Genomic DNA, 12,039 nt, shown 5'->3' on the forward strand with positions numbered 1-12,039 from the left:
ATAGATCATTTGTAACCAGACATATATATCCCCTCATGACCTCTATATTTCATTTGCTTTTCTATAATCCAAGTACTTTTGCATCCACATTCACACTTCACTGGATTTATATGCTTCAATGGGCTTTACAAATGCATATGGAAGCATATTTAAAGCTCAAGTCCAACTTCCAATAGATTAGCCTACACAAATATTACATAATACACATATGAGAGGTTTACCAGAATAAAGACACAAGCATAAATATGAAAGAAACCAAAATAAGCATACCAACACGCATCTGATAATTTTTAACTTGTATCCAGATAAATACAACCTGAAAAAATGATAAAAGATATATGTTAGAATTGCAAAGCTCTACTCCTTCCTGAATTGGGGTCAGATTTTCTACTCTCGTGCAACAGAGAGAAGTAATTCAAGGGTATATATCATTTAAATCTTCAATAGTTTTCATAAATAAGTTGACCTTCGTAGCCTGAACCTTTTTAGTATCTTGCCTTTTATCTTATTTGTGATAATTTACAATTTGTATGGATTTGGGGGACTTGAAAATTGAATGTGACCTACAAATTCATATAAAATATTTAGAAAAACTAACATAGATTTAAAAATAAGAGATAGGTAATTTCATCACAAAAAGAGTCGTTTGCCAAGCCTGTTCTGCAAATTTATACACTAACATGTCCAAGCCATTGTCAATCAATAGTTTGTATCAAGTAAAAGCAAATTACAATGGCTATATATGTCATAATCAAGAACACTTTGAAATATAAAAGAAAGTCTCACCTCTCCATTAGCCTTCCATTGTTTCTTTGACTGAAAAGAATCAAAGAAAGAAGGAAAAAAAACATAAGAGATCAGTAAGGTTTCCAACTTTTGTTGCTTAAGTCAGGTGTAGGAATCTATATACAAACCACTAAAATTATCTCCTGATGTTCTTGAGTTGTAATTTCTCTTAGAACCTATAGCTGTATCCAAGCATTGTTTGAGTTTGAGTAAAAATTGTTACTTGCAATACAACTACAACTAATATTGATATTATAATCACAGAAGCACTTCATATAAGAAAATATCCCAACACTTCAACATATATATCATCAATTTCAATAAAATGGGTTTTAACTTAATAGATCAAAGAACACTTACATGGTATCATGAGTTGTAGAATTGCCATCAACGCAAAGTCAGAGCATTATCTCGATTAAGGAAGCCACAAAAGGACATAGATCTGAAACACATAAAACTTAGCATGAAACGATTGTCATAAAAAAAACCAGAAAATCGAACCCAAAAATACTTAGGGCTCATTTGTGAGAAAATATTGAAGATCTAAATTGTTGGTGTCAGTTAACAGAAAAAGTAACCTGATGTTTGGTGGAGCTCCTGAAGTCATTAGTCATAAAAAACTTCTCATAACCTACTTCTGTTCAGCCTTTCAAACATATAGATCCTAAAAATTGAAACATCAAAAAGATAACCTGTTAGTTAGAGATGACATTTTGAAATCAGTGATTGAGTTTCCTGAAAAACCTTTTCCTATATGGATGCATCAGTACTACTTCACAGAAATTCTTAAACCTGGAATGAAAACAACCTGAAATGCTGAAAACGAAACGTATGTTAGAATACCTGCAAGTCAACTTAATACCTAAAAAAAACAAAGAGATGAGATGAAATCAAGGGGAAGTGGTGATCGATGGTAAGAAATGGTACCTGACGATAGAGCTTCGAAAATTGAAATCAAGGTCAAATGATGAGAAGGATAGAGCAACGTTGGTGGTTCAATGGTGGCGTGGCAAGGGTAAACGATGGCGGTGAGTGGAACCAGATTCACTTCTAGAGAGAGAGAGAGAGAGAAAGAGAGAGAGAGAGAGAGAATTATATTCAAAACCTCATACGGTAACTGATTTTGTTGAAGTTTCCTCAGTGTAGGTCCCAAAGATGAAAAGGCCACACCCTTTTGCTTCAGATCAATTATCTTGAATGTGGTGGTTATGGAGGTCGGCGACTTCAAGGCTGCAATTGATGGTGACTTAGTCAGCAAGTGGTAATTTTTAACAAGTAGTAGACCAACTATTTCAGTGGAGGTAATGAAGCCGTTAAATTGTGGTGACGGCCAGGGTTTGTATAGAGAAAGGGATAGAGATCATGGTTTGCAGAGAGATGGTTAAGATCACTTTATTTATAATTCTTCCTGTTTGTGCGGTAAATTAACAATATCTCCTCTATTCATGGTATGCAACCGAGATATGGGCAAGGGTTGGGTCAAACTCGAGATAAAGGTCCACAAATGACGGAATACTAATTCAAAAACCTTTAAGATTTCAATGCATAAATTGGTTGTACAAATTGTATTAAACCTTGTACATCTTAAAATTCAGCATTTGAGGCTAAATGCTTATATATATATATATATATATATATATATATATATATATATATATATATATAGGGCTAGGTTATTTTGTTTCTTGTATTTATTGTGTGCTAGAATGCACCAATAGGAATTTAGTAAATTAAATAATTATTTAATTAAATAAATATAGATATTAAATGATTTCCATAATTATATGTATATTAAATGATATCCATAATTATAATTCTCTTTTTATGGATACTAATTAAATCCGTCATTAATGTCAGCAATAACATTCTTTCAGAATGAATTCGCATCTAGATTTATATATGAGTTCGTATTTTGTTTCAGGACTCACTCACTTAAAATACAATAACGTTGCATTGAATATGAAGAACGAGAGTATTCTACTAGAATACACTCTCATTCTGCTGGAATACACTCTCATTCTTGTAGATATGAATTCATTCTGAAAAAAATATTGTTGTTGGCATTAATGATGAATTTAATTAGTTTCCATAAAAATGAGTTATAAGTATGAATAGTATTTAATATACATATAATTAATACTAAATTATTATTGGTGCATTCTAACACACAATAGATATAAGAAACATTTGAACCTCTCTCTCTATCTCTCTCTCTTTATATATATATATATATATATATATATATATATATATATATATATATATATATATATATATATATATATATATATATATATATAAAGAAGGTGCATCACTTGACACTTGTTATGCTACAAATCCTACGTTACAACAGATATATTAAACAAGTGTGTCTATATATATATATATATATATATATATATATATATATATATATATATATATAATGCTTAGCTATGAAAAGTCAAAACTTACAAAAAAACATATATAAAATGGCTGATCTAATCGAACATGAATGATTTGTTGCAATTCGTATTTCGTAAATGAACCCAATTATGCATCAAAATTGAAACCCGTGTTTGTCAATAATATGTAAAAAAAAAAGTAAGCAAAGGCCATTTCTCTTTTTATACTTTTGGAGAACAATAACACTCCTTTATCCACATAAATGATGCTCGGGAAATAAGGCGAGGAAGGACTTTAACAATATAAATTTTATAATAAACTAAAATTCATACTCAAATAATTGAGTTTACGATATTAACCCTGAAATAATCATGATTTTGAAAAATCGGGAATCATATTTTTGACCAATATCAATATGGATGTCGTTGTCAAGTATTTATCTATTCAAAATTTCGTTATTTATGGCCTAAAACATATCCATCATATTAATGTTATAGTCACGTTTCAAAGGATAATAATCTCTCTATATTTGTTAATTTCTAATTTGATTATTATCACCAAGTTCTTTCTTTAACCTAAATAACACTCACCGATCAAAATAATATACAACATTTAAAAATAATCATAACAATAATATACAAGTAAATCAAAGAAATTTACAAAAAGTTTCAGTCTTTCAAAATTAATCACTTACTGTATCTTTCAATATATTTACAACTCCAAGTGTATAATTTTTGCTACTATAAATTTTACATCACGATAGTATATAATATAGGTATATATTATACAGGTGTGTGTAATAATTATTAGCTCCTTCAAAAATATGAGCTTCTATAAAAAAAATTATATTAAAAAAAGATCTAATCTAACATGAATGAATTGTTGCAATTCTAGATGAATCCCAATTAGCCACCATACCTGAACTACTGGTCTCATGGAACCTATGCATGACCTGAATTAATGATCGAGCTTTTTTTCCGGCCTGTGAACCCCCATTTGTGGACATCGTGTACAAGAATCCGATCAAATTCGCATTATTGGCCAAAATAGCAATCACTTCGACTCCCATATTGTTGCATAAAGCCAACAAGATCGATACACAGTACTCTTTTGCTGCTCGTGAAGGCGATGTTTGGAGAGTTTTGATGATAAGTGGTAAAGATGAAGCGTTCATGATTGTGTCAGATCCATCAAAGCTTTCAGCTAATGTCGCTAGAACTGCTAATGAATCTGTGATGATTTCCGGTTTATCCGAACAAGAAATGAGGTTGGATAGTAGTGGAACGATTCCGGATGAGAGTGCGGTTCGGTGGTTTCTAGGGTAGAGGAGAATCCCGAATAGAGCTGCTAATGAATTCTTTTTACCACATGAAGTTCCTGTTTTGATTTGTTCGATCAAAGCTGGAATGGCGTCTGGGATTTCTCCGATGAGTTTCTGATTTGCTTGAACAGATGATAAGTAGAAGATTGTTGCAGCTGCTATTTGTTTAGATTCTTGTTTGGATCCGTTTTTTAAAACTTCAAGGATTGAATTTAGTCCACTGTTGTTGATGATTACCTTTTTTCCGTTTGAATGCTTTGAAAGCTTGAGTAAAGCTGCAATTGCGTTCTCTTGGATAGTTGAATCAGATGACGAAAGCCGAGTTAACAGAAGAGGAATTGCTCCGGCTCCGATCAAACAAAACCGATTATAAATGTTTGATTTCGCAAGTAATCGGATTTCATAAGCTGCTGTGCTTTTCTGTTTATCTGTTCCGTTACGTAATCTTCTTACCAGATATTCACTGAGGAACTTGATCGCTTCGGCTGATGACGGACTACCAGGGAGGATCGTTGAAGAAATATCACGTGTTTGTTTTTGAAATTTTGTAATTGAAACTCCATGATCGATGCAGTACTGCTGAATAACTTTCCGGAGATTCAAATTAGGGACAAGCTCTGTTGTTGCTAGTTTTTCCCCAGTTTTTGGACAGATAAGGTTGCCGGATTTCAGCCATTTCTCGATTGAAACACGATCATAAGTCTGACCGGTAGAAACAGTCACTGGATCTATCATCAGTTCTAGAGATATCGGGCACCGGAAATCTTCTGGGTTTAAGCAGCTGAGGATTTCCAGATTTGATCTTCCGGCGGATTGATCGTCGGTATTTTCTAGAATAGAGTTTTCAAACAGAACTCCCCGGCAATACCTCATGAATCCAGCTAAAGTACTTAATAGATGGATATCTCTTTCGTTATTTTCTAATGATACTAAACTAATCTCTTCATCCAAAAACCTAATTTCTCTGTGACACTCACTCCAGCTATTAATACCTAGATAATAAAGAACTCGCTTGATAATAATCGGATCAGGTTCGAACCTGTTCTCAAACTGGTTTAAAATCAACATGACTCGTCTCATGGCGTAATCATCATCCGGATCAACCTCCATTTTCGCCCTTCTTGCTTGCTTCGCAAGCATCTCCACCAATTCTTTCATCTCAGTAGACACTTTGATCGAATTCAACGGAAGAATATCAAGCGCTGTAGCAACCGCTCGTATCAATGTCAAAAACTGCGTCGCTACAAAGTGAGACTTCATCAAAATAAAAACCCTAGCTCCACTTCGTGTACAATCTTCAAATAGAAATAGAATCTTCTGGAAGGAATGATGAAGTTCGGAGAAACAGAGCACAGCAGGATCCGGTAAACATGAAACATCTTGCTCCATAATTTCACCGAAGAACATCGAGAGAATCCCGATTTGTCGAACCGATTCACGAACGTTTCTTCGTTGCGTGGCGAAGAGTTCAGACTGGTAATTGGTTATGCAGTTGGAGAGAGTGATGAGAGAGCGAAGAAGCGTCACTGGATTGACATCTTGGCATGGAAGAACCGCCGGAAACTTGAGAATCCGGCGACTGTTGTGATCAAATCGTTTAAGCATCGGAGAATGGAGAATGATGATGAAGAAAGGTTTTTGAGTTACCCAAAAATAGTGGAAATTATCTTTTTGAATTGTTAGTACGGTTGGAGGGATTTATAGAAGGATGAGGATCGTACATGAAACGTGGCATAAAGGTATGCGCGTTTAAAGATATGGCTGCGTGGACTTGGGAGAAATCAAGTGGCGTCCCACTTGATGACACGTGTTTGAATCAAGCCGGAGAAATAGATTGGACGGTTAGAAATCAGTCGGTATTTCTCTTTTTTTTTTTTTTTTTTTTTAATGGAGATTTAAGTATAAGTCTATGAGACAAGGTTTTATTTAGTTGGTTTAATTGATTTTTAACACATTTGTGTAACATATTAAAAAGATTATCTTATAACTATTTATATGTTTATGTTTGTGTAATATGTAATAATATATGTAACATAAATATAAGTTAGAAGGTAAAAAGTTTATCTTATAACTATTTAGAATAAAGACGTTGATTTGGAAAAATAGAAGGTAAAAAATATATATTGAATTTTTTATTCCGTCAAACAAAATCGCAAAAGTTTAAACAAAACAAATCAAATAAAGTTATTTTTATTCCACTAATCAAACCAAATTACTTGAAATCAAATAAACCAAACTAAATAATCCAAACATCATTCAGTTTCGTTTGATTTTTTTGACATCTATAAATATCACAGAGTTGTAAGAATCTTTCATTTTTACTTAATAAGTTTATAGGCTAAGTAATTAACCTATATAATTGTATACGATTATTTGTTTTGATTAAATTTAGAGAAAAACTTGATGGATATATATATATATATATATATATATATATTAAAACATTAACATTTTTCTTGTACGTTTTTTTTATCTTTCTTCCTTCCAACTATTTCTACTTAAAATTAAATAAATATTATGAAATATAATGTAAAATTATTACTTCGCTTTTCATCGAAATAATTTATTCAGTTTAACAATATACAATGTTTTATCTAAAAATCATTTCTTATTCGACTATTTTACTATAAGGCTAGAGAAAAAGGTCCCTAAACCTAAAATCAATATGATATATTTTCTTCAATATATATGTATATATTGTTATCCAAAAAATATGTTAAAATATCTGTGAAATTGAATGCACCCACTAAAGTTTAGTTGTGGTAAAACTGGGACCAAGGATTGCCGACTTTAAAAGGGACAGGTGGCACAGGGGATAGTGACGTGTTGCTTTGAGAATGGGGAAAAGCCTACGACAAGCTCCAAGCAAGCAATCGTCAGGAAGGAGGCAATGGCATGGATCGATATGTTAAACTCAACTCAAGAGATGACGTGTAATTTCATCATTCTAAACTTTATTGTTATTGTTTTAATATTTAACTAATTAAATTAATTTAAGATAATAAGGTGTCGTTTAAGCATTTGTAAAAGCACGCCATTTAACCTATGGCTTGACACTTGGTACTTTGAATATTAACAAGTCACCTTCGCTATCACAACCAAAGTATGAGAGGTTCTTAAGTTCTTTCATGTTTGTTTTTATATCTTTTTAAATACAATTTAATTGATGCGTAATTTATAGGTTTTTTAATTTACTTTAAATAGATAGATAAATAGTACATGTAAAACAGTTATTAAAGTTCCAAATAAACTACTACACTATATAAAAATGTCAACTGAGGTTGTTGAATTTTTAGGTTGCTGTTATTTATTTTAAATTGCGCAAAAACACGAATTGTCCTCAAACTATAATTTATTACTAGTTAATGCATAATATTTTCATACGTAAGCTTCAGCGGTTAAATTTTGTAAAAATTGCCTTATAAATTTGTTTTGCATTTTATTTAGTAATTTTAGAATTTTTAAATGAAGTGTAGTCATTTTTATGTCGTAAGATATAATACCAAACACTAAATTACGATAATAAGCTGACTGATTGTTTCTCAAAAAGAACCTTAAACTTCAATTATATCAATGATGTTTCTAAAGTTCCTGAAAAATGCAAAGTTCATTGTTTGTTCTAAATATATTGATTGGCGCTTTCTCTAGTTTCTGTATATTCTTTGTATTGTACACTTGACAGTTCCTCGCTGTTTTTTTTTAATTATTTTGAAATGCAATCTTTTTGTGTTGAAGAAAAAAACATAAATCGACAATTCTACTCTTTCTATTAAATTAACCAAAACAATATTGAAAGGTAGCCAATTTAAAAGAGTTGTATGTGGGTGTTGACCACTGTTAAAGTCTTGTCCTTAGATACAACAGAAAACATTAGACCAAATCTTTTGTACTCAAACGTTTTCCTTGCATGCAATGTGCATAAATGGCTCAAACTTTTGACATCTCAATCATATTTTAGTATGCCTTCAACTTTATGCAAAATCGTTTTTCTCAACAATCACATGCTTTTGTTTAATGCTTCGTTAAACAAAATAAGAAGGTTTCATACTTTCATCACTTTATGGCCAAAACAACTTGATTTGACTTGTTTAGCAAGATCGACAATTCTCGAACCTTCCTAATAAAGTATAAAAAAAAATCAATTGATATTTTTATTTACATGTAGACGCGTTCACTAGTTGCACACCAAATAATTATGATTCCCCTTTGTACTTAACTAGTTTTTTGGTAATTCAATTCAACTCATTTATGTAATTACGTTCATTGGTTGGTTTATATTTATTCGTTTATTCTCGATTATTAATATATATTATATTACTTTTTTTAAGATCTAAGATTTTATAAAAATAAACACCAACTAACAAGAAGATAGCAACAAACAAGCGAACAACAATTACAAAAAGTCATAAAACATAGGGTTTTGTAACCACAAAGCTTAGTTGATACTATTTTTGCTAAATCTATTCGAAAAACAATCGGATGGGTAAATAAAAATATTTTCAAAGATATGACTCTTTCTCATCATGCTCGGCATTGAAAGATAAAATTATTTCGATACTGTCAAATTCTCCATGTGGTTGTCAACACGATGACTTGCAAAGCCTTCTTCTTTACATGTCTCAAAGTAACTGAAACCACCCAAGCCAAGAGCTCGAAAATATTATCAAAACGGGAAATGGACGATTCAACCATTTGACATCCTTTACCAAAATTTGAGTAGTCACCTTACAATTAAGAAACACATTGCTATAATCTTCCACCTGTAAAGAGAACACAATTGCCATAATACTTTGAAAAATCAATATTTTCATCTGCAAATATACTCAAGTATGGAGTATGTCCAAAACCACTCGCAAAAGGACATTGAATTTAGCTTGATTAAGATAAGTCTATATCACCTGGTTAAATATAATACACTTATAATATAATAATACTATCAATGTGGCGTCTAGTGCTACTACTAAATTGATTAAAGATTTTATAACTTCTAGATTTCATAGAAAATATAAAGAGTGACATTGTTAAGTATAAAAACATCATACTTAAGTGTGACGACTAAGTTTTAGGGTTATTGATTTGAATTATATATTCATTTACATTTGTTCATTTATATTCATATAATACACTAAGTTTTACGGTTATTGATTTGAAATATATATTCATTTACATTTGTTCATTTATATTCATATATGTTTATGTTTGTTCGTTTATGATTGTTCATATTCGTTTAACACGTCCACGAAAACATAAACAAACAAGATAATTTGTTAAATGAGCAAAGAAAATGGTTTGTTTATCTGTTTGTGTTGTTCATTTGCAGAGTTAACTAAAACGAACGAGCACGTATTAGTTAGTTCAGTTCCTCGTAAATTTATATAAAGGGAAAAACGAGAAAAAAATATAATAATACTTATTACTAACTCCTATAAACGGAGGATGCCCTTTACAATAAGAAAATAACACATGATTCTACTACAATCCTTTGCCGTCCTTGTTCAAACCTACAACTAACTTAGTCATGAAAGCTTTACGTACTCTCAATATAAGATATATCTCCTAACGGTTTTAGCAAAAACAAAAGTGAAATTGAGTAATCTAACTGTCACAACTAGCATTTTCAGCTTGGAAATTCTATTCCCATGTAAACATCAGCTATTGTAAAAACTTGCACTCTAAGTGAATACCATGCTATATGCTAACATGAAATCATCCATTTGAATCCAAACTCTTGATTAAAGTTCAAAACCTAATACAATACATCTCATATGTTCAACTATGGGTTGAAAACCTAAAAATCCCGGTTCAAGATTATTATGGACTAGGATTCTCTTATTGGGCATAATGGACCAATAAACTTTCAATTTGACTACTTTGGACCTAGGAACCCTATTTGGGCTCTAATTGTACCCACATTCATGAAATTAAGGTATTTTGGGTCATATGGGCCTAGAATGATCCATCTTCTTTCTAATGGGCCATGATGGGCCCTAGCTAGTTTCATAAGCCCTAATGGATCGTAAACTACATCATTGGGCTTCTTTGGGCCGTGAACCCTCATAAAGGCCCAAAAGGCCAAAAAATATTTATTTTGGGCCTCATAAACTCAAACAAAGACAAGAAAGGGCCCAAATCTCCTCTTTTCCTTTCCTCTTTCCTCTCTCTCGGCCAAACAACAACACCAACAAAAAAAAGGAAATCAAATGGGAGGGAAATGGGGTGACACCTCATTAATACATATTGGATATTAATGCAAGAGTGCATGTGTCACACCCCCAAACCGGAACGACGGAAACGTTCGGGGGCGGATGACGTCATGTATAGTATCACAACCATTATATCATAGCAATCATAGTAAACTCAACCATTACATTGAATACATATACGAAAAGGTTTACATCTGTTTAAGCCTTGTTTAAATACATCAAAAAATGAAAGTAGAATTTAAAGACATGACTTTAGTTGCTCCAACTTCTCAAAATCCCAGGAGGTACCTGTCTATTGATTTCCTGAGAATACAAACAGTTTTGAAAGAGTATCAGCATAAAGCTGGTGAGTTCATAAGCGAAGTTATGTAGCAAAATCTCTTTATAAGTTTGTAGAAAGGTTTGTATATTTCCAAGAAAATCCAATATTTTCTTAAGTAATGAAAGTAGTCTTAAACCCTAAGACCCATTGTAAGTTCGTTATTGAATTCTGTTCTTATATTTGAAAGTACTTGTATGAAATCCCTGGCTACCACCAGTAACGTAAGTATCATATAGTGTGAAAACCCTGGTTAACACCTGTATGTATAGTAGGTTTAATTACTTAAATAAAACCATTGAAGAGTGAAATTCCGTAAACAAATGATTAGTTTATACTTATTGTGAGTCGTATAACCATGCTTGATATGACCTAGAGACCTTTACAACGGTCTTCAAGTGTTGGTTAAATGACATTTGTCACCTTATGCATGTCTGCCTAACTGTAGCTAGCAGTTCAGGTGTGGGATTGTCAATCCCGAATAGATCTATTCACAAATCTCACGCTCTCCCTCCAGGAGACTCTGGTTATACTAGGATAGGATTTAATTCAGTACCCTAAGGGTACAGTTTTGAAGTAGAGCCTCACAATGCTGTACAATCTAGTTTACATGTAATTCTAAAGTGTTTTCTTGTATTAGAATCCGTTGGATGCAGTATACGGTAATAATTATACTTAAAATATTATTACATGCCATGCCGTGGTAGTAAAGAATACCATAAACTAAATCTGCCATAGTTTATATGTTTGGTGGTGATTAACTCTGAATTCGTAAAAGTTATGATTTGAAAAACCCCAAACTATACCTATTATAGTTTACATATATATATAATGTGAATGTTGAATCTGAAAAACTATGCAATTTTGGTGGTAAGTTGAAAACGTCCCTTATGCTCAACATAGTACAAAAGGGATAAGATATCTAAATATATGAAAATCGTTGTATGAATCAATTGCATGAGTTTTATACTTGTTAAAAGTTCTTTTGTATTAGTTCACAAAAGCATTTGTGTTTGGCTTGTATT

At 31.9% G+C, this 12,039-nt stretch overlaps 1 long non-coding RNA gene and 1 pseudogene across 2 annotated transcripts in view; both read right to left on the minus strand.

Moving 5' to 3' along the window:
- The window catches only part of LOC145117050 (uncharacterized), a 2,408-nt gene extending 271 nt beyond the window's left edge, over positions 1–2,137 (minus strand). The window contains exons 1-6 of one of the 2 annotated variants that reach the window (XR_013712470.1): positions 1,714–2,137; positions 1,365–1,602; positions 1,147–1,228; positions 787–816; positions 271–316; positions 1–182 (exon numbers count right to left, since the gene is read on the minus strand). The exon at positions 1–182 is cut by the window's left edge and continues 271 nt beyond it. This is a non-coding gene — a long non-coding RNA (uncharacterized LOC145117050). Of the gene's footprint in view, positions 183–270; positions 564–786; positions 817–1,146; positions 1,229–1,364; positions 1,603–1,713 lie in introns of both variants that reach the window. The other variant, XR_013712471.1, reaches the window with a different exon arrangement.
- A 1,689-nt stretch (positions 2,138–3,826) lies between these two features.
- Positions 3,827–6,170, minus strand: LOC145115541 (U-box domain-containing protein 19 pseudogene; annotated as a pseudogene).
- Between the last annotated feature and the right edge of the window lie 5,869 nt (positions 6,171–12,039).

This window comes from Lactuca virosa, chromosome 5 (assembly GCF_052849685.1).
Source record: "Lactuca virosa cultivar CGN04683 chromosome 5, Lactuca_virosa_CGN04683_v6, whole genome shotgun sequence".
In the NCBI taxonomy this organism is placed as follows: Eukaryota; Viridiplantae; Streptophyta; class Magnoliopsida; order Asterales; family Asteraceae; genus Lactuca; species Lactuca virosa.